The sequence below is a fragment of the Panthera onca genome, chromosome A3 (genome assembly GCF_046562875.1).
Source record: "Panthera onca isolate mPanOnc1 chromosome A3, mPanOnc1 haplotype 2, whole genome shotgun sequence".
NCBI classification, from domain to species: domain Eukaryota; kingdom Metazoa; phylum Chordata; class Mammalia; order Carnivora; family Felidae; genus Panthera; species Panthera onca.
The window spans coordinates 126,002,111-126,023,499 of NC_138341.1; the positions used below are offsets into that span (position 1 = coordinate 126,002,111).

The 21,389-nt window shown below is 49.1% G+C and overlaps 1 protein-coding gene and 1 long non-coding RNA gene across 3 annotated transcripts in view; one reads left to right on the forward strand and one right to left on the reverse strand.

The window, feature by feature from the left end:
- LOC144615867 (uncharacterized) overlaps window positions 1-21,389 on the reverse strand; it is a 742,065-nt gene that overhangs the window by 119,754 nt on the left and 600,922 nt on the right. The window lies entirely within an intron of this gene.
- The window catches only part of EYA2 (EYA transcriptional coactivator and phosphatase 2), a 255,263-nt gene continuing 236,763 nt past the window's right edge, over window positions 2,890-21,389 (forward strand). Inside the window, exon 1 of one of the 2 annotated variants that reach the window (XM_078444001.2) lies at window positions 2,890-2,966. The gene's annotated coding sequence lies outside the window, so the exon portion shown is untranslated. Of the gene's footprint in view, window positions 2,967-3,218; window positions 3,470-21,389 lie in introns of those variants that run through there. The other variant, XM_078444000.2, reaches the window with a different exon arrangement.

Genomic DNA, 21,389 nt, shown 5'->3' on the forward strand with positions numbered 1-21,389 from the left:
CTGTGGTCTACACTCCAAAGAATCTGCTTTATGGTTTAGCATTTTCAGATTTCGTCTGGGATTATTTTGCTGGTCATTACAAAATGAGGGCAAATACTTTAGCCAGAAAAAAAAAAATCAAAGGAAAGGAAGGGACGGAAAGGGGGCGCTGTTACCCAGGAAGGCAGCTGCATTTTAGGTGGTCTTGAATTAAGAATCGGGAGGCTTACCTCCTATCTGGACTTCTGTCTCATCTGCTGTGAATCTGTGGTCTAGTCCTTACACTTAAAAGATGGAGACTCTCATCCTCTGCCCAACATTAGAATCACCCCGGGAGCTTTAAAAAATACTGATGCCTCAGTCCCTCCCCCAGAGAGTCTGGTTTAATTGGTCTGGGGTGGGGCCTCAGCATGGGGATTTTTCAAAGCTCCCTCGGAGAATCTAATGTATAGCTGAGTGTAGTTAAGAACCACTGCCCTCAGAAAAGGAAAAAATAAAATTAATAAGTACCTGCCTCCTGTTTATCTCTCAAGGTGCTGGGGGGTATGGCTGTGATTTAGGAGATAATGGGCCAGATTCTGGTGAAGGGGTAAATGGTTTGAAGATTAACCCTTTGTATTCCATAGAGTACCCTTAGTTAAAGCGTTTGTTGACATTTCCCCAACGATCTGCAAGAAACCCAGCCTGACCTAGTGCCTGTGTGTGTGCACACACACATACACACACACACACACACACACACACACACACACTCTCTTATTGAATGCAATTCACTTGGTATTTTCTATGCTGGTCTATCCCATTCTATTCCTTTAGCAAAAAAAAAAAATTCTGCTTACTACTACTGTTTAAATAACTTCACATTAAGGCTCATGGGCCAAGAGAAATTAAACACCTCTGGAGAACATTAAGACCCTCAATTTACAATGACTTGGAGCTTTTTGCAAGACGCTGTGGGATGTGAAGTTGTGTGTACAGTAATAATATTCGTGGAGCGGCCCTAGAACCAGCTACAGTCAAGGTGGGAAGTGTTTTACAAGCCTCATCTCAGTGAATTATCACGCTAATAATACAATATGGGTACGGCCACCTCCGTATTCGAGATGAGGAAAGCAAGGCCAAGTACATGTGTGTGTTCTGCTTCCAGGAAGCAGCAGTCGTCTTCATCTAGGAGCTACGGGTCTGGTGCTTGCCTGGGTCAGGGAAGGAGACCAGCCATGCTTACTGAATACGCTTGCTTCCATTGACCGTTCTGGAAGTAGAAAGAGGAGAATCAGCTCTGACCGGAGGTGGGTGCGGGTGTAGTGAGGCCTGCTGCACACCCAATTTGAGGGCCCTATTTAGGAAAAATAATACAAGTCCAGGGGCGCCTGGGTGGCTCAGACGGTTAAGCGTCTGACTTTGGCTCAGGTCATGATCTCACGGTTCGTGGGTTCCAGCCCCGCGTCGGGCTCTGTGCTGACAGCTCAGAGCCTGGAGCCTGCTTCCGATTCTGTGTCTCCCTCTCTCTCTGCCCCTCCCCAGCTTGTGCTCGCTCTCTCTCTCTCAATACTAAATAAATAAACTTGAAAAAAATTATTAAAAAAAAAAAAAGAAAAAGAATACCAGTCAAAAATTAGGTCCAAAAGTGAATATGTCTTTGAATTTAAGAAAATAAATCACAACAAATTCAGATTTTAAGAAGCTGAAAAATACCACAGCCATCACAAAATTCCCAACTCAACTTTTCTTCAGCTGGATCCCCAAAATGCCAGCGGCCACTCCCACACCACCTACTCAGGCAGGATCAAGTACTACAGTGGGGAACCAGAATGGAAAGAGACAGCGGTCTTTACTGATCGCAACTAAATGTCAATATGTTGGCAGGGACCTAGAAATGTGTTCACAAGGTCACTTGTTCATCATGTCAAATGTACAAAATGGCAGAACCTTAGAAACGGACCCAGTCAGTGAGGGGCCCAGGAGCTTGAGTTTTATCAGCTTTCCTGTAACCCTCCAACTGGGGTTGCTATCTCTATACTGTATCGCAAGATCAAGGGCTTTGGGAATCAGCTGGACCTGAATTTCAGCCCTGGCTCAGCCACTTTCCGCCTTCTTTCAACTTGGACTTGATCATTGGTAAACTGGGCATGCTTACAGCATCTACCTTTGGATCTCTTTGGGGGTTTAAATGGGGTAAGGATGGGGTGGGCGTCCTTGGGTGAGCTTGGGTTGCCAGATTTAGCAAAGACAATACAGGATATCCAGTTAAATTGGAATTTCAGAGAAACAATGAATAATTTTTGAATGTAAGTATCACCACCTGTTGCATAAGACAAATTTATACTAAACCTTACGTCTTGATTTTCTAAAATTCAACTTTATCTGGGCACCCGGTGTTTAAGCGGGAGCTTCACAAATGGCAGAAGTTGGTATTGTTTTTGGTCTGAAGCATCCTAGATATCCCACAGTCAAGTGGTTGGGAGGGAGGGAAGAGCCTAGACCCAGTTCCCGACAGTTTATCGTGGGGAGCATTGACACAGGCCATCAGGATAGGGTGAAGTAAGTGGGGTACCTCAATTGGGGGGGGGGGCGTGGACGGGGCTGTGCCACTGACTTCGGGTGAGCCGGTTACGTTCTTGGGACCTCAGTTTCCCTATCTGTAAAGTGGGTGAAAGGTAGGCGGATGATCCCTGAACTCCCCTCTCCCACATATCACCAGCAATGGCCCTTCTCATAATTCGGTCGTCACCTCCTCGGAGAGGTCCCTCCTGACTCTTCTAAGATAACCGCCCCTGCGCCCCCAGCACATACTTGCCCCCCTCCATGACGATTCGAACTTTCCGAAATTCCCTTGCTTCTCTACTTGTTTGTTCATGGTCTATCTCCCCATGTGAATGTAAGTTCCGGAGGACAGAAAACGAATCCGTCTCGTTCTAGCTGAATCTCCCAGGAGCTGAACCCGGCGCAGCAGATGCTCAGGGCAGGCGGAATGAATGAATAAATAGGTGGGTGAATGAATGACTGTCGGCCGGACTGCAGAGGTGCCTTTCTCGGGGGCCGCGCCTGGGTCGCGGAGGGAGGAGGTGCGGGGCGTCGGGGGTGGGGGGCAGGGAGGAGGCTGCGCCCTCGCCTCGTCCGGGACCGGCAGGAGCGGGCGCGCTCGGCTGGGCTGCAGGCGCGGAGAGCAGCGCGGCGGCGGCGGCGGCGGCGGCAGGGCCGGAGCCCCGCGCCGCGCGTCCAGCCGCCGGGGGTGTGCGCCCGCAGAGCCCAGCGCCGCGCCTCGGCGCCCCCACGCGCCCACGCAGCGGCGCGGGGACCGGGCGGGGGCAGAGGGAGGGCCCGGCCCGGGGAGGGGAAGGGGCCGGTCCTCCCCGCGCAGGCGGCGGCCGCGGCAGCCCAGGAGGCGGAGGCAGCGGCGGCGGCGGAGCAGCACCGTGCCCGGCGCAGTCAGCCCGGCCGCGTCGGACCCGCGCCCGCCCGCGCCGGGGCGCCCTCTCCACTGCGCGCGGTGAGTACCTCCCGCGGCGCCCACCCCGGGGCGCCCGCCGGGCTCCGCCGGGCTTCCCCGGGCCCGGGCTGACGCGGACCCGTCCCCTCGCGCCTCGCTCGCGCACCCGCCGGGCCGGGGCCTCCGCAGCTGTCGGGGCGCTCGGGGGGCGCACGGGGCCCCCAGGGCGCCGCAGGCGCGAGGGCGGCGGGGGCGGCGGGCCGAGTCCGTCTCGGAAAAGCCAGGCTGCGGGTCTCAGTTTCCTTTTGCGCTGGGGGGAGGAGGGGGGGGGGCAGCGACTCAAGTTTGTACTCCCGCGCGCGGGACAAGTGCATGGGCGCGCGGGCGGTGTAGATGCGGCGGGCTGCGTTTGGCTGGTTTCGAGGCCCGGGTCGTCGGCTGCGTCCACCCCCCTCCCCCTCCACGCCCCGTCCGAACCCGAGCGGCGCCGGGAGCCCAACGCGCGCCCCGGGGCGCTGTCTGCGAAGCCCCCGGGAAGGGGCGGGAACGGCCGCCGAGCCGCCTTCTAGCTGCATTTCTGTTCTAAAGTCCGGCTGCGCCCGGCCTGCGCAGGGCCGGCTCTCCGGGCTTTGTACCCGAGCGGGCGTCCTGGTGCCTGCCGAAGCCGGAGTCGGAAACTTAAAAAACTTTGCATCCATCCCAAGACTGTTGAGAAGGAGGCTAGGGTTTTGCTGTAATGGGAGAAAGTGGAGAAGGGAATTGTTTCTCAGCCATGCAGTCTGGACGTGAACCGGCCGTGCTGGCCGCAGTTCCTTAAATATATATCCTGCCCCCCAAATAAATAGTCTATAAGCTCCAGGAATCTTAGGAAGGCTTGACTGGTAAAAATATTCGCGTCGCAAAATCCTCCGCGCGCCTTTCTCAGGGCTTGAAAGCGAAGCGCTTTGGCGGTGAGGATCCCGCTCCTCCCAAACGCAGTTAGCGTGCCTGCTGCTGGGCTCTGAATTATTTTTGAAAGGCAAGACTGATGCTGCATCTTTATGGATACCATTTTCTTTTCTCCCCTTTCCCCGAAACGCTACGTAATCTTTAATTTTATATATATATATACACGCATATATATGTGTATATATGTATATATATGCGTGTATATATACATATATATAACGTTGAGATATAAATCACCCTTGGTGCAGGTACCTTTTAATGACGAGGTGCAGCGAAATGAGCGAGCATCGGAGCCTGGTTGTTAGCATGAGCGGAGGGGAGGTAGAATGATTTACAAACATCAAGGAGGGATTTGAGTGCTGAATTATGTTTGAGTTACGGAGCTCCCTTCCAAAGGAAATTATAACCAGCGGACAATTGCTGTATTTCAAACCAAATCTGTTCCCTTCATGAGCCCTTTCTTGCTCGACTGCAGTTTTTCTGTGACCAGCGTATGAGTACTGAACTAGTATCTGCCTTTCCAGCCTGTGGGCCATTTAGGGAGGGGGGTGGCAGGGCGGGGAGACCCCCATTTAAAAATAATCTTCGTGCAGAATCTTTCGGGCAACTTTTCCCCAAGAAATGTTCGTGTTTTCCATTTTTCTCTCCACATCTTTAAACCCCTTAAACATGATACTTCCTTGCATTTAGACATCCTCAGACTAAGGAAAGTACTGAGAGATGCATGTCATAAATGATGGTGTTTTGAGTCTTGCTTTTGACTGAGCATAAAATCGTGTTTTGTATGAAAAATCTCCTTGCCTTTGGAGGAAACTCTACATTTGGCACTTTTGACCAATATGGCTAGATCCGAAAGGGCCTGGATTTTTGAAAGCCGTTCCTATGTCCCACACGTAGTTGGTAGTTAGACCATTCTCCCGCTGGAACTCTAGCTTCGCCGTATTATTAACTATTTTATCTTAAAGGAGTTGGCGGTTTTCCTCTGCCCTGAACACAGCTCACCTCTGGGGTGGCTGTGTGAATGAGAATACTCTATAAACAGATCAGTCTCTTTGCTAACGTTAAATAGCTGAAGGAGAGAAGAGAAGAGAAGAGAAGAGAAGAGAAGAGAAGAGAAGAGAAAAGAAAAAGATGTTACCCTGATTCTTTGGGATTTTTAAAAACCAGATGCTTTCATCGCTTAAGTTCTAAAGTCTTCTTTTCATGCCTTTTGTGTCATATTAAACACATCATAAAGAGCTATGATTTGTTGACTTGTTATAGGATTACCATTTGGCAAAAACACCCAAGACATGCTGTTTCAAATATGTGGTCTTACTTCTGCTTTAAATTGCAAGTACGAGATTGCAAAGCCTGTTCCAGACGGATAAATTGATAAAATGCTAGCTGCTGTTGGAACAAGCAGAAAGTCCTCAGCAAAAGCACTCTGTGGGGCAGCGAAGTACATTTTGAATTGGGTGAAGCCAGATATGGGGACCCTGACAGTTTGTGAAAAGGTATACATGGTCCAGGCACGTCCACTTTAAGACGGTTTGGGTTCCCCCATGACAAGATGACTCCTTTCCCACAAAGAAAAACATTTCCTTATTTTTTCGGTTACTTTTCCAAAGATAACTTGTGTCTCGGGCGCGAGAGACCAGAGTTATGCAGAAATCCAACCGTAACCGGCTCAGAACGAGGTCTCACTCTTGCTCTCCTGCCACCAGATGTTTTTTAGGTGTCCTCAGCTGGAATGCCCAGTTTGAAACTAATTAGGCCAGCAATAAACTGCTTGTATAATAAAATCACAGGCCGTTATGGTGCCTAAGTGGGGTTCCTGGCAGCTCATGACAGATGCCTCTCTCCGCAGAGGGAGAGCCTGTGGCTGTCAGGAAAAATTTCTTGGGGGACAGGAACCTCCCCAAAGATGTTCTGTAAAGGGGAGAGTCGCCTAAAGATGTGTTCTCCTTATCTGTGGACGTGAAGCGGCTGGTTATTCAGTTACCTCCAAAGGCCGAACCTTCCAGCTCTTGCCAGGACTGGGTTTTGTTGGTGGAAGGAAACTTCTTCTTGTTCTTCTTTTTTTTTTTTTTCTAGCTAGCTGCTCTCAGAAGCAGTTGGTGGAGTCTGCTGAAAAGGAATCTCTACAGAGAATTAACCCCAGAGTTGAGAAAACACAGCCTGTTGACAGAAGATACACACATACTCATGCACAGTCCCCACAGCGCCCTTCTCACTCCCTACCCTCCTCTCACCCCCAGATCATAACAGCTTCCTGAATGGCCCACTCCCCACACCCCTTATTGTTGGTGGCAGTTCGCACAGTTCCAAACACACACAACGAGAGAAGATTCTAGTAGGGGAAACGATTAGCAGAGAATTGGCCGGAGACAATGCTTCGTTTTCACTCTTTGAAGATCTTAACTGGCCTAATGGTGTTTGACTCACGGACACCTCTTCTAATCCGAGGATAAACCCCCTCAATCAGGTGGCAAACACTTGAAGTGACTGGTTCAGACCCACTTGTCCCTGTAAATGAATCGGAGGGGCAGGAACTTGTTCTTCATTGCATGTGACTGAAAATCAATTTCAAGGTATGAAAGTATCTGCCAGGTGCATTTAGGGGAGAGAGGACGAAGGAAGCCACAGGCTTTTAAATTTATTTTTGCTGCTTTTTTCTCCTTATTTTTTTTTTCTCACTCCCATCCTCCTGGCGTCTTTGCCATTTCTCTCCACTTGCAAATTATATCCTTGTGTTTAATAATAATGATGAAACAGCTCGTATGCCAGGCCTGAATTCAGTTCTTGACATGTATTTTTAGGATGGGTTCTCACAACAAATCTTCGGGTTAGGTGGTGGTATTATTATTATTATTATTATTATTATTATTTATTATCACATCCCAACTTTGTTAAGGCAAGAATTGGGTTTCAAGTTACATGACTCACGAGAGCCTGCAGAGGGAATGAAACCAGAATGGAGGCCTTCAGACCTCTGCGGACTGTGCGTTTCCCATGTGCTGTAAAAACCTTGGCCGAGAGGACATTTCTGCTTTCCTTTCCCTCAGAGATGCCAAATTGGGATGATCTGAAATGCATCGAGCCCCATTATTTTCTGACTCTGCCCTGATGTTTCGTTGTTGTTCTAAACGGAAGAAAAATCATATTAAGTAATTAGGAAACACCAATACGAGCCTTCCTGAGTCATGGTGTTTAGCAGGTTGTGTATGGGTCTATAAAGGATGTCTATTTACAAGGGCTAATTTGCTTCCTTCCTCCGATACTATAATGCGACGCATTTCAGTTCCTAAAAAGAGTCAGTAAGTTTATAGGCAGTGGCAAAGCCCTAAAATGTTCTGGTAGGCGGTCCAAATGGAGTTTACCGGAAGGTGCTGGATCGCTATGGGTGGGTTCTTGTTTGGGGGGTGAGATCATAAACATTTGGAGAACGAAGAATAATTTGGAACAGGTGGTCCCAAGAGTCAGGTAACTGGAGCGATTTATCTTTGCCACTTTGAAGGTTGAGGGAGGCCGTCGGTTGCCTGAATCTGAAACAAGCAGGCAGAGGGTCAGTGGGGTCTAAGAGGGCTCCCACTTTGGGACGGAGCGTGGCAGGATGGATGCGAGGGTCTGTGCATGCAGTCTGGGGTCTCTAGAAAGCAGGGTCTCTTTCTGTGGTCATCATCCTTTGGCGATCCTGGTTTAGGGCACCGATGTGCCTGCTCTTGCCTTTTTTGCAGAATCTCCCTCTGTGTTCAGATATATGCAGAAATTGAAAACAGGAACTCAGATGAATAGATAGCCAGGGGAGACAGGTTTACATCTCACCAGTTTTGAGCATGTGCACACAGTCACCTTTCTTTGCCTGAGAATGCTAATCTAGACAGATTTCAAAATGAACAGAGTGTTTCAAAGTAGTTAGAAATTATTTCGCCATTTGGTATCAGTGGTGTTGTGTCAATTGCACAGAAACGTGTGTGATTTCCATGGCATTGGATTTTTCCCCCTCTTTCCCTCCTCGGTGTCTAATATCGTTAGATTTTTTTGAACTCTGCATGTTCCCAGATGTAACGTATCTGTCCATACCTACTCACAGTCGTTCCGAGAGAGCTGTCAACTCCCCGCGAATTTAACTAGAGGAAAAATGATAAAATCGACATTTTTGTCCCCAAAGAATGAGGAACCGGAGGGTCTGACTACTGTATGAATACAGCAACTTAACTTTTGTCTCACATCAGCTGAATCTGTCAGTTCCCCTTTCTTTTCTATTCGTCTCCCAAGAATGGTCTTTCGTAACTGAAATGTGCAGCATATTATTAGCCAAAAGACATTTTAATTCCGTAAAGAAAAATCATGCCAGAGACCCAGCCGAGTCTGTTTCAGCCATTATTGTTTCTGTAGCGTGCATACTTTGGGTTTCATGGTAAGATGTGGGTTTGCCAAGAAAGAAAATTACAGCGAGAAACTATGTCGAAAACATATACACTTCTGTTTAAGAAATGGGAAAAACACGGAAAAATTCTGCACGGTAATTGCTTTAACGTGAGTTTTAAATGTCATTGTTTGACTTATGTCAAAAAGCCCCTCTTAGCTAATTCTCACATATGCTGTTACTGAATCGCTTACCTTAAAAATGGCAATGGTTGGGCTTAACTTTGATGCTCTTTGAGGCTTTAAGAGATATCCTTAGCCCTAGTGGAAACGTTCCAGATTTTTAGATTGTGCAGGCCATTTTTTTAAGGTTACTTAGATATCGATTTTATTTTCTTGACCCAAAATAAGAAAACATGGGGAATTCTCAAAAGCTTTTTACAGGCTGCTATTATGAGAAGAGAAGCCAAACCAACATGTATTAGGTCATGAGCTTGAAGTGCATAAATGAGCCTCATGAAGGTCACCAAAACAGAGCGAAAAACACCAGTTCTCCTTACCTCGGCCAACTCTGCATTCCTGCTGGTAGATGTGTTTGGTTGAAGTGGACACAAAAAGGGGGCTTCAAGGGACCACGGCTGAAGGATCTCAGTTTGATTTGGGTTCTGAGGATGACTGAAGACGTTCTTGGGGTAAAGCGAGGCGCGAGGGCTGGGATTCCCATCTCCTGTGGACCCCTCCCTCTCTCTGCTCTGGCAGACAAAGCAGGTCCCCCCCCCCACCCCCGCCCCATTCCGAAGCAGATTTTCATTCCTGGTTACTTGGATATGTGGAAACCAGGGGCCGAAATGCCTTTTGTTCCTTCTGGTCAGTTTCTTCCCCTCCCATCCCCTTCCTATAGTCATGGCGTGGTTAAGGTATTTGTTGTTTCCAGAAGAGTTTTTTTGTTCCTATGAACACATATGTGGTTTTTTGGTTTGTTTTTTTTTAGCATGTGGGGCTGTGTAAATCCACACCTTTAGGTCTTTGTTGATTGGCTGCTCCCGGAAATACACACAGACCAAGAGAGTGTCTGCTGTGTCCCCGAGTTTGGGACCAGCCTCACTGCGGATGGAAATCCCACGTAGGGAGAAAGCCTCCTTTCAGAAGAGACAGAGAGGGTGTCGATGCAAAGAGGCTGTTTTCTTTTCTGGGTGTGTATTATTTGCATGTATGGGGACTTTTGTTTCAGGGTGTTCTAGAAACATTAGTCTCTCCAGCAAAGGTATGAATGCCCTTCTTGGTTGGGAAAGTGGTGGATGGAAAGGAAAGCAGGAGGCGGATTCCTGCACCTCTGGCCTTTTGTGTGACTGGTACAGTAGAGGGAAGTGATAACTTGCGGCCGGGACGGTGTCATGTGACATGACAAGTTGTGACTTGCTGCTTGTGTTGTAAACAGAGTTTTGGCCCCATCCAGCCATGGAAAAGAAGGGAGCAGAGAGAGATTATTCACTCCTGGTCTGCCATGGGCCGGAGCTCTCTGGGGCTGTCCTCTTACTTTAGAGACCACGCTCCCTGGAGACTTTAATGTTGGGATGTGCAGGGAAGGAGGGGAGAAGGAACGTCTTAAACTCAGCAAATGTCTGAAATGCTCCGAATGTCTTCCACGTGGCTCTGGCGCCCACGAGAAAGGCAGAGTGCTAAAAGGACACAGAAGCAGGCTTTTGGGGAAGGGGACAGAGAAATGGGAGGGCTTTCAGAGGTTTGATCTAGAGTGGAGAATTTTCTGATACCTGGGGACCCCTGGAAGGCCTTCCTGAAATGTCTTTAGGAGCCTGATTTTGGAAGTGGCCTTTCCTGCATCTTGGCTGGCCTTTCTTTGTGCTTATTTTTAGCGAATTCGCTTTTTTGGTTTTTGTTTGTTTGTTTTTAAGAAAACATAAGACTTCTTTGGGGATAATAAGTGGTCCATATTTATCGAACACCTACTGTGTGCCAGGCACTGTGCTGGCTTAACAAAACACTTTTCTGTCTCCAAATAGCCTGAGATGGAAATGTGCTGTTATGATGATGCTGCTGACGTCTGATACAAAAATTGAACGTCAGGGAGGCGCAGTCACTTGTCCAAGGTCCTATGGCTCATGTCAGAGCCAGGATTGAACCCAGTTGTGATTCCTCATCACTGGGATATCCAGGCTGTCCCCCTGGTGTAAGAAGAACTACTTTTCCTCTCCAAGTCTGGCCTGGAGAGCGAGATTTTAACGTCAGTCTCCACTTGTTTTGGTTGGGGATATTAACTGATGGTCAGGTACGAAAGTTGGGCTCGGAAATAAGGGACATCTGCTGATTCTCACAGAATCTTGAGCCTGTCCTTGTAGCTATCAAAGGTTTACTGTTGAAATCCGTTGAAATGGTGGCCACATCTCTGCGATTAGCTGGTCTCAGCCATTGCCTGTGGCTGCTTCTGTGCTGAAATAGCAGAGTCAAGTAGTTACTGCAGAGACCGCACGGCCCTTTTCAGAATACGTTTCCTGACCGCTGAGCTATTGCAATATGACAAGACAAATTTTGTTGACAAGGAAGAACATGCCCTTGGGACACTGCATGTACCGTTTCACTGATTTGTGATTCATGGAGTGCCTCCTGTTTTCCCGGTGATGGGGGAACGTTGCATTCATTCTGTCATTCATTTATTCGGTGGTATTTACGGAGCTGTGTTCCAGGTGCTGGGCTAATCACTAGGGATCCAGAGGCTAAAAGGACCCAGTCTGGTGCGTCCGATAGCAGGATCCCAGTGGATTTCCACCAATATCACACTGCCTCTTCTGTACCCTGGAAGATCCAGAGGGCAGTGATATGACTTCTTGGGCTCCCTGATATTTAAGCAACAGGTTGGAGACAAAGACCCAAGTTTGCAGACCCTTACTCAGAGAAGCCCTGCCTAGTTCAGTAAGAGCAGAACCCCAGGGGCACGTGTGTGGCTCAGCGGTTGAGCGTCTGACTTCGGCTCAGGTCATGATCTCACGGTTCCTGAGTTCAAGCCAACGGTTTAAGCCCCACATCTGGTTGGCTGCCATGAGCGCAGAGCCTGATGCGGATCCTCTGTCTCCCTCTCTCTCTGCACCCCTGCTTGCTTGTGCACGCTCTCTCTCTCTCAAAAATAAACATTAAAAAAAAAAAAGAGCCGAACACTGGCTTCTGTCCCTAGAGGTATGTCGGGCGGTAGGAGGGGCCCACTCTCTGCCCGAGACAGACCTTCCTTCTGCTTTTGTTAAGAGGCGGTGGGAAACAGGTGGGGTGGGGGGGGGGGGGGGGGGAGTCCGGCTTCCTGCATTTAAGTCTTGACTCTGCCGAACAGCCTAGAGATTAAGAGCATGAACCCGGGAGCTGGGCTGCTTGGGTTCAAATCCCTGCTCTGCATGAACCAACTGGTTAACTTTGGGCAAGTTACCAAACTTTTCTGTGCCTCGGTTTCTTCATCTGTAAAACAGAGCGGATGACTGTGTCCCTTCCTCAAAGAGTTGTGGAGGTCGCCTTAATAAAGTGTTTGCCATAGTGCATGGCAAACAGGATGAGTTATGTCAGAGTTGTGTGGCTGTATTTATTGTCATTATAATGTATTATTATTATTATTATTATTACTTACAAGCTGCATGAAACGGGTTTTCAGTTTCCTCTCCACAACATGATAACAACAGGAATAACTGCTTCAAAAGAGCATTGTGAGAATGTAAACAAGGCAATACGCATAGAACAGCTCGCTTTGCTAAGTGCCTGCCTCGCTGATGCTCAATCAGGTAGTTGTTATACTCAGGGCAGCCACTACTGCTCTTGAGATTATAGGGAATTGCATACTGGGCCATTGATAACCCCTTTACGCTATTGGTCAATTGAGTCCTGTTTCAATTTCAAGAGACGCAGGGCCGTGGTTAATAGTGCGGCCCCTGAACTCAGGCAGACCCGGTCTGAGCCTCAAGGCCACCACCACTCACGGACTGTGCCATCTGGGGCGAGGGGCTGACTCTCCCAGCTTCCCGGACGGTGGAGGCAGTGGTCGCTATTCACTGGGTGGTTTGAAGGTCAGAAGAAGTGACACCCGTAAAGCGTGGAGCAGGGTGTTTGGCACATAGTAAGCACTCAATAAATGGTAACTTGTATTATTATCATCATCCCCACTCCTTGCTGCAGCTACACGGCCAGGAAAGTACCGAACATTAGTAAATTTTAATTTGAAAATAAAAGAACACATTTTAAAACTGCCACACAGATTTAAAATAATATTCATTAAACAAAATTAAAATATTCTATTAAAGCCAGACTTTGGGCTCAGACCAAATTTTTATAACCCAAGCTTAAAGGCCAAGGAGTCCCCCAGCCACAATGGGGACATTGTGATTGAACTTGAGACTTCAACGCTGCTATTGAGCAGTCTTTGAAATGCATGTTTCCCCGTTAAAATAAAAGGGAAGTCATGGGAAGAAAAAAAAAAATGAGGTCCACACTCACCCCAACAAACCTTAATGAATTGAAAAAGAAAAACAAAAGATTTTTCATTTTTTCTTCTGCACTTCACCCTGCCAAAGACGCATGGCCCCCTCCTAGCCCCAGCTTTGAATGGAACCGGCTTAGAATGTTCCAGATCTGATATGCTCGTAGGAGCTGAGCGAGTCTCAGTTCTGGTCTTCACCAGATTTTGCAGATGGTGGTGTATCCCTGACAGCTGGGGCTTGGGGGCCCTCCTGCCAGGGTTCAAATCCAGCTCTGACATTCCTTGATGTGCCCCACTCAGCTCTCCTGTGGGCTGAGCGGAGACAAACAGTTACTGGGACCGCGTCGGCCGGTGGTGAGCGAACGTACGATTTAAGTGTCTCTGCTGATGTTTAGCCTTGTGTGATTATGTGGTGAATGAAACTGCCCCAGACTTTTGGGACTTTGAAGAATTCGAGACTACAGTCTTGCCTTACTTAATCTGAGTTTCGAGTGAAAATGATCTCAGTATTCAGGGAGGGGAACGAGGAAGGGAAAACGTGGATTTAAAAATCCCCCACAGGAGTTTTGATGTGCCAGGCACTTGCACAAAGCTTCTAGAATCCTCTCAAAAAAAAAAAAAAAAAAAAAAAAAATCCCATGACGCCCGTTGTCGATGTCACAAATGGGGAAACTGAGGCTTGGACCACTTCAGCGGCTGCTCGGTGAGACTCGATTCTAGACTACAGGCCTGTTCCACTGCACAACCTGCAGCTTCCTGGAGCAAGCACACGGACAATCCAGAGACTTCTCCCTGACTGACCGGTGTTTTGTGTTCTAGTCCTACGTTTCGGTTACATCTGTCAGCCTCCCCGAGCCTGAGTCGTTGTGGCCTTTTCCCTGCCTTGCCGTTGAGAATGAACGGACTTTTTCTTGAACAAGGACTTTTTTATTCTGAGTTTATTTTGAGAGAGAGAGGGAGGGAGGCAGAGAGAGAGGGAGAGAGAGAGAGAATTCCGAGGAGGCTCCACACGTGCCAGCATAGAGCCCCAGTAGGGGCTCGAACTCCCGGACCGTGAGTGAGATCATGACCCAAGCCGCAATCAAGAGTCAGACGCCTAACCGACTGAGCCAGATGGAAAAGTAATGGCAGCGGGCCGGGATATCCTCCTCCGGGGGACATTGTTTGAGAACCTGTGCGGTTTCTTGCCAACCAGGGGGGCACGGCCTCATCCTCAGACCGGGCCAGGCCCTTGGCTGGGATGTGGGGTCAAGAGGCCGCGCTGTCAGAGGGCAGAGGACTCAAGCCTCAGACTGATCACCCGTGCGTGGGGCAGGTGCCGTCTGTATCGAATTCGTCACGCAGCCTCAGTCCACGGTGGACCGGACTCGTTCTGCGGTGCTGAGATACTAGAGCACTGCTCCTCCTCCCCTCCGAAGTACTCAAAAAAGGAGCAAAAGTGAAGGTAACTTGCCCCGGGGAATCTTGGGAGTTTACACATTCGGGAAGAATCCACACGTCTCCAAAGGGCAGTCTTTTTCTTATCGGGGTCTTGTGGACCCTTTCCGCATTAACGTCACACGGGCACGAGTTTTTGTTGTTGTTGTTTGTTGTCTGTTTGTCTTGCCTTCAGCGTCCTGTCTTTATTTTCTTACGCCTTCGGAAAAGGTGTAACAAGGGTCTCAAACGAATGGTGTCACAAGGTGGAAATGGTTTAAAAATCAGGTGATTAAGGGGCATCTGGGTGGCTCAGTCGGTCGAGCGTCCGACTTCAGCTTAGGTCATGATCTCACGGTTCGTGGGTTCGAGCCCCGCATCGGGCTCTGTGCTGACAGCTCGGAGCCTGGAGCCTGCTTCTGATTCTGTGTCTCCCTCTCTCTTTCTGCCCATCCCCTGCTCACGCTGTCTCTCTGTCTCTCAAAAATAAATAAATGTAAAAAAAAAAATTATTTAAAAAAAAAATCAGGTGATTAATCGCAAAAGTGGGCACAAAGGTACGGCAGAGTTCATGAGTAAAGTTGAAGAAACGCCAGCCGGAAGATGTGAAATGCCCCCAAATTCAAGAACCTTCCACTATAGCCAGAAGAGCGGTTCTGTAACTCAGTAGTCGGGGGGGGATCAGATAGAGCAAACGAGGTCTCTCGAGGATGTCGTTAAAGCGTCTCGGGGCACCTGAGTGTCTGGGCACATTCAGTCTGTCATACGTCTTCGAAAGAGTAAGTTGCCTTCGAATGAATATAATGTCAATAAAAATGACCTCTGAGTGCTTACTCGATGCTGGGATCTGTTTTTGAATGAGTATAGGCATGAGCTTATTTATTCCTTACAACAATTCTATAAAGGAAGAGCTATAATTATTTTCATTTCAGATGAGGAAAGTAAGGCCCAGAGAGGTTAAGTGACTTGTTCAAGGTCACGCGGCAACCAAGAAATAGAGCCAGGCTTTGTCTGTTGCCTTTATTTTATTTATTTATTTTTTAATTTGTTTTTTAAATTATTTATTATTTAAATTATTTTTTAAATCCAGGTTCGTTAGCATATGGTGCAACAATGATTTCCGGAGCAGATTCCTTAATGCCCCTTCCCCATTTAGCCCACCCCCGCTCCCACAACCCCTTCAGTAACCCTCAGTTTGTTCCCCATATTTAGGAGTCTCTTCTGTTTTGTCCCCTTCCCTGTTTTTATAGTATTTTTGCTTCCCTTCCCTTATGTTCATCTGTTTTGTCTCTTAAAGTCCTCATGTGAGTGAAGTCATAGGGTTTTTGTCTTTCTCTGACTAATTTCACTTAGCCTAATACCCTCCAGTTCCATCCACGTAGTTGCAAATGGCAAGATTTCATTCTTTTTGATTGCCGAGTAAGACTCCATTGTGTGTGTGTGTGTGTGTGTGTGTGTGTGTGTGTGTATATATATATATATATATATATATATATATATACCGTATTTTCTTTATCCATTCATCTGTCGATGGCCATTTGGGCTCTTTCCATACTTTGGCTATTGTTGATCGTGCTGCTGTAAACATGGGGGTGCGTGTGTCCCTTCGAAACAGCCGGGTCTTAGGGTAGTTCCGTTTTTCATTTTTTGAGGAATGGAGGTTGTCTTTATAACTCCTGCGCTCTCTGCCTCTTTAACTGCCGTAGAAAAAATCAAACTTACTTCTTTTTGACCTTCACTTAACAAGCCAACGAGTTAACTACGGACAGGCATGAGAGAGAGACACGGGACATGTTGGCCTTAGCCGTCATTTTTCTTTTTTTTTTTCACAAGGGTGTGTTCGCGTATTCTATAGCTTCCGGTTCAGCGTAAGGCTGACCCTGAGCTGGGCTGTCAAGGTTCAGGTCCGGAGTCTACTAGTCTCATGACCTTGGCTTTATGTCAGTTCTTCTAGGTCTCAGTTTCCGTGTTCATGAAGTGAGTCCACATCATAAGAGTGTGGAGAAGAACCCCCGATAACACAGCAGGTGTGATTGTTAAATGCCGTTTAGTCCCAGTTGAGGAGAAAGTAACTAGAAATCGTGTCCCCCCGTGGAGCGTGAGCACTCTGGCACAGTCTGGAGTGAGAGGGAAGGGCCCGTGAGGCTCACGCTGGAAAACAGCTCGGGTTTTTCCAGACGACTTAGGATGGAGCCCGAGACACTGGCTTTCCTCATCCCCATGTGAGAAGTTGTCAGGACAAGTCCTCAGCAGGCAGCCTGGAAGTCAGAGCCGCCTGGGATCAGAACCTGCGCAGAAGAGGAAACTGAGGCCCCGGGGGAGGGGCTCTGCCCGGTCACATGGCCGGTCCGTGGCCGAGCAGAGACCCCCATCCGTGCGAACTCCAGTGCCAACATAGGCCCTAATGTTGCTCATTTTTCTTCTTGGCCCCTCTCTCCTCTGGTGGCAAATGCCCTTTTCTTCAGAAGCGTCTGCCTGATCTTCAGTGACCAGATGGGCAGACTTTCTGGGCTTTGCCTGCTTTCACTTTCCTCCTCCACCTTCCTCCCCAACACCCCTGCCTCCCTTTACTCTCCAGTATGGGAAACTGAATTTCTTCGTTCGTTCGTTCGTTCGTTCATTCCAGAATACGTAGAGAGTACCAGCTGCGTCGCAGGAACCACTCTGGACACGAGGAATACAGTAGAGAACAAAAACAATCAAAGTCTGCTTTCTCACAGCGCCGCAGCTAAGTGGCGAAAGACCAAAAATAAACACCTAAATATGTAAAGTCCACAGAATGTCCCATGGTGATAAGTCTATGGGGAAAAATCAAGAGAAGGTGGGTAGAAAGTGCCTGGGGTGGGGAGGCCTCACTGAGCAGGTGGCCTCTGAGCGCAGCACTGAAGAAGTGAGGGAGCCCTGCTATCTGAGGAAGAACATTCTAGAGAGAAGCAGCAGCAAGTGCAACGCCTTGAGATGGGAGCTGCCTGGAAGCCGGTGTGGCCGGGGGGCCAGCAAGCCGGGGGTGGGGGCAGATGAGGTCACAGCGGAGGGACCCAATCGGGTCCTGGCTTAGAATCCAGTGGCCGCTCTGTGTCAGTCAGGCTAGTCCAGAATCAAAATTAGCATCAGTTTTAAATGATTTTTTTAATACACAGGCCCTAAATCTGAAACCACTAATTGCAAACTCAGATACCCAGAGTTAATGAAGTGGGCAGGGTAGTTAGCTGGGAGGAATGTGGTCTCTGTGTTGCCAAGTGTTCTGTGTCTTTCAAAAGACCATGAAATCTGGATTTTATGAGAAACGCCCCAATTTTTAAGTCACCGCGAGGAACCCCCAGCAGACACACGCAGGCTGCCGGTACGTAAGCGACTACGCTCCCTCTAACACCACCGTGGACCTTGCCAATCGCCTTTCGCTGAAAAGGCACGAAGCCTTTATCTCGCTGTCTCTTTTCTTTTTACCAATTCCTGACCAGAAGGATGCCAAGAGATGCTAAAACTTGTTTCCAGGAAAAAGGAGGACTCGGATCTCACGGGAACGGGGGCTGAGACTTCTTCCAAAGAGCAATCAGCTTGCTTCATTTTTATGTCTTTCTCAGGACGCCTTCCTGATCATCCCTCATTGTGCGTAATGACAACGTGGTCCAAATCTGTCCTCCTTCGGGTTTTCGTTAGTTTCCTGATGATGATTATTTTGTCCTCTGGGGTTGATTTAGGGGTGGTGAAATGTGTGCAGGTTTCACAATGGTTTTGTAGCCACTGTTTAGAACGGCAAAGAACTTCTCATAGTGATCACATTGCAAGGGGCGGGGGCGGTAGTTTCCAATGGCTACAGACGTGAAAGGGGGGGAGGGGGGTGGCCCTGCAGGCGACCACAATCAGGAGATTGGAAGGTGAGTCAGTGGGCTGGGGCGGCCAGGGCGTAAGGCTGAGGAAGGCTCTCAGTGCCTTACGGACCGGATGTGCCCAGGCTGACAGCACGGAATGCATAGTCTCCCTTCTTGACCCCAAAGCTGGAGTGAGGCAAAAACTCAGCCAAGGAGCCCCATAGCTGTTGAGATTGTTCTGGATGTAAGTCACAGAAAATTTCCGGGTTGGCTCACGTGAAAGAAAATTTACTGGCTTGGGGAGGTGAAAAGTTCTGGGGAGGGCCGGCTTCAGGTATGGCTGGATCAGGAGTTCAAATGTAGGTGGTGGGCCCATCTCTTTGCTAACGAATGTCCCTGTTGGGGAGGATCCTGTACTCTGTCGTGTGCCACCTCTGGAGGTAGGGACGGAGGGGGAGAAAGGTAGGTTCCCAAACTGAAGTCAGCAACATTTGCCGGAAGTGGAGGGTGCACTGGTCCCTTGTGGACCCCCAAACTGCATCATAATGCACCTGTAGATCTGCCTTGCCCACTCCTCGTCTGTTGGACTACAGTGCCGTTTGTGAAATTTGTAGTTTTTCCAGGCACTGGGCTACACCGTCTGGCATGTCACTCCTGTAAGGTCGGTACTTTTAAGACATGCTGCGGCTCTGCCTTCCATCGGCTCTTTCCCACGGCCCTAGAGGATTAGCCTTTATTTCACGTAAGGGTGTTCTGGGGAAGGTTGTCTCTTCTCGTAGGTCTTGGACAAAATTAGCACTGAGTATTTGGGAGAGTCCAGCCAAGCTTGGGAGATGCACCGGACTTTGGAGGAAAAATCACAACTGACTCGGTGACGCTTGAGGCGGGCGGGGTGATCCCGGCTGTGCTCTGTTTATATTCCTGGGCCTCTGGTGATCAGCCTGTTTCCTTTCCTCCTCTGAGCTTTGCCCTCTGTCACAGCCCCCACTCGACCGCTCATGATCCATCCAGTGGCGATGCTGTGATGTCCGATGCAGCAAAAGATTGTAAGCTGGCAGCCAAGATGCGTCATGTTTGGTCTGCAGAACATTTAAAACAGAAAATAGAGCCAGCGTTTGAAAATCTGGACAGGTCACACAAAAAGGCAGATTTCTGGCTTCCATTAAAAGCTCAGAAGATCTGGGGCGCCTGGGGGGCTCAGTCGGTTGAGCGTCCGACTTCGGCTCAGTCGGTTGAGCGTCCGACTTCGGCTCAGGTCGTGATCTCGCGGTCCGTGAGTTCGAGCCCCGCGTCGGGCTCTGGGCTGACGGCTCGGAGCCTGGAACCTGCTTCGGATTCTGTATCTCCCTTTCTCTCTGCTCTTCCCCCACTCATGCTCTGTCTCTCTCTGTGTGTCAAAAATAAACATTAAAAAAAATTTTTAAAAAACCACTCAGAAGATCTGTCAACACGGTGCCCACATTTCCAGCTGGCTGGATTTGGAAAACCTCTTTTAGGTGGACGGGTCTGACCTCACCACAGTCCTCACCCTGCCTTAGTGTCGCCCCAGCACTGGGGCTCAGGGTGAGTTGCCATTGACTGTTGGGCTGGCGCCGTGGGATGTCTTACAGTAAATTTAAGGGAGAAGGGAAGTCTCTCCTGTATTCAGGTCTCCATCAAAACTATGAAAACAGAATGTAAACCGAGTTGGTCACTATTAGGAACAAAATGAGGGAGAGCTTGTGCCTTCGGGTAAGTCAAGGCGTCTCGGCCTCGGCACTATTAACATGTGGGGTTGGACACTTCTTGGTTGCAGATGTCAGTCCTGTGCATCCTGGCGTGGCATTTCACGTGTCCACATGTGAACCATTCGCCCTTTGGGAAGGAAGTAGGTCCCCGGGCACCAGGCACCCACCACCGGTTTGGCACAAAGAGTTACCGTAAGTGAGAAACACAGTTCTTGCTGTGAATTGTGCCCCAGCAGGCCTGCCTTTGGCAGTAAAGGTTATGAGTTGGCCGATTTGGGTTTAGTCGTAGGTAGATGTGCCAACCATTGAGGCCGTTTATGACTGCCTGTGTAAGATGTCATAGAAGGAATTCAGCATTGGATGAGAGGCTGAACCCTTTTAAAGAGTCTTTGGGGAGAATGTCTAAACTTTTAGTTGAGTGAGGCCACGGTGGATGCTACTTTCAATATTTTTGCCAACAGTACCAGGGGAGCATGGGCGGCAGTCAAGGCTTGTTGAAGAGTGGGGGACGGGAAGGAGGGACCAGAGGACCTCGGGTGTCTCTTCCAGCTCCAGTTTCGAGCTGCGGTTCAGAGAGCGCGTGGCCCCAAGACTGGTCCAGTATGTCGTCTCCCGCATCTCGGTAGCTCGTAACGGCGGTCTGGGGTGGAAACCCACGGGGGCCCGGATGCCCAGAGAGGGAGGTCAGTCCCCTGGGTTAGTGCTACGTCCGCTGTGTTTTCTCCTGGCCCTTCTGCCCGTGCCTCAACTCCTGTCGGGGGTCTGAAGCGCTGTCCCTGCCTGGGTTTTCTGTAATAACAATGACGGATGCCATCCATCCACCCGACACACGTTTGCTGAACACCTGCTGTGAGGCAGCCACTGTTCCGGGCCCTCGGCAAGCAGCCGAGAGCAAAACCCACCAGGTCCTTGGCCGCGTGGAGCTTGTATTTTTCAGGGAAGGCAATGGACAGTCAACAAGTGCACAGTACACACACACACACACACACACACACCGTGTGAGAGACAAGTGCTGTGGAGAAAGCAGAGGTGGTGGGGAGGGGAGGGGAGATGGGGGGGGGGAGCAGCAGGGAAGGCTGGTGGTTTTCATCTCATTTTAAAAATTTTTTTTAATGTTTATTTTTGAGAGAGACAGAGCACGAGCAGGGGAGGGGCAGGGAGAGAGGGAGACGCAGAATCCGAAGCAGGCTCCAGGCTCCAAGCTGTCGGCACAGAGCCCGACGCGGGGCTCGAACCCACGAACCGCGAGATCGTGACCT